Source organism: Chenopodium album, chromosome 14, assembly GCF_948465745.1.
Source record: "Chenopodium album chromosome 14, dcCheAlbu1.1, whole genome shotgun sequence".
NCBI classification, from domain to species: Eukaryota; Viridiplantae; Streptophyta; class Magnoliopsida; order Caryophyllales; family Amaranthaceae; genus Chenopodium; species Chenopodium album.
Window position 1 is genome coordinate 4,738,612 of NC_137847.1, and position 1,522 is coordinate 4,740,133.

The following is a 1,522-nucleotide window of genomic DNA, read 5'->3' on the forward strand; positions in this document are numbered from 1 at the left end:
ATGGCTTCCTTACAAACCATTACTAGTAAGAATTGTCACATAGTGATAGTGCCATACCCCGGCCGAGGTCACATAAATCCGATGTTCACCCTATGCAACCAACTCGTTTCCTCTCCATCGAGTATAAATTTAGATATTTCATTCACCATCGTACTCACTGAGGAGTGGGTTACATTGATTAACCCGAATGACAAGCCGGCAAATGCTTGTTTTGCCACCATTCCAAATGTCCTCCCCTCGGAACACATTCGAGGGGCTGACAATGAAGGCTTCCTCCATGCTGTGTACACCAAGATGGAAGAGCACGTTGAGCGGATTGTTGATGCCCTTGAAGCTCCTCCAAATGTGATCATCGCGGATACTTTTCTTCCGTGGGTGGTTGGTGTTGGGACTAGAAGGAACATTCCAGTTGCTTCATTTTGGCCTTTGTTGGCATGCTTGTTTCCGGCTCTTCACCACTATGATCTTTTTGTCAGCAACAATCATTATCCACTCGACTCCTTGATAGGTAATTGACCTTCTAATTTCAAAATTATTAGTAATTCTCCTAAGGAGGGCTTCCTAATGATTATTTTTCTTACCTTCTAATTTTTTTTATTTGTGAACAGGGGAAAGAGGAGATGAACGAGTAGACTATATCCCCGGGATTGGATCGACGCGTTTAGCAGATCTTCCTCTAGCTCTTCACTCGTACAAGAAAAGGATGTTAGACCTTATGCTAGATGCCATGTCTTACATGCCTAAAGCACAATTCATCATCTTGAGAACTCTCGACGAGCTCGAAAGGCCAGCAATCGATGCTATGAAAACCATCTTACCCTCTACCTCCATTTACCCTATAGGTCCCGCCATTATTCTCCCAAAACCCGAAAATAACCAAACAAGTGATCATCCTTGCCTCGACAATGAACCCGATTACATAAAATGGCTAAACTCCCAACCTGAAAAGTCAGTATTATATGTTTCATTAGGAAGTCATCTCTCACCTTCTATGGCACAACTGGAAGAACTGGCACTCGGCTTGTGTGATAGCCGAGTTCCATTTCTATTCGTGGGCCGAGAAGAAACATCATTTTTGAAGGACATATGTGGTGATCATAAAGATGGGCTCATAGTCCCTTGGTGTGATCAAATGAAAGTGTTATATCATAAATCTATAGGAGGTTTTCTTAACCATGCTGGGTTGAATTCTGTTCTAGAGAGTGCTTTCGCCGGGGTTTCAATGCTTACTTTCCCTTTGTCTACTGATCAACCCATGTATAGCAAGTTAGTCGTCGAGGATTGGAAGATTGGGATGAGGTTAAGGGATAAAATTGAAAAGGATGTTCTGATTAAAAGAGAGAAAGTTAAGGAGCTTGTGATCAAGTTTATGGATTTCGAAAGCGAAGAGGTTAAAGAGATGCACAAGAACTCTAAGGAGTTTAAGCAAGTGGTTTGGGCAGCAATTGCTAAAGATAGCACGGCTGAACACTATGTTGGGGAATTTCTATCAGAAATTTCTACTAAAAATGCTACTAATTAA

At 41.9% G+C, this 1,522-nt stretch overlaps 1 pseudogene across 1 annotated transcript; it reads left to right on the top strand.

The window, feature by feature from the left end:
- Positions 1-1,522, top strand: LOC145577639 (UDP-glycosyltransferase 87A2 pseudogene; annotated as a pseudogene). Its single transcript, XR_014098831.1, has 2 exons — positions 1-508; positions 609-1,522. The product of XR_014098831.1 is annotated as a UDP-glycosyltransferase 87A2 pseudogene (transcript).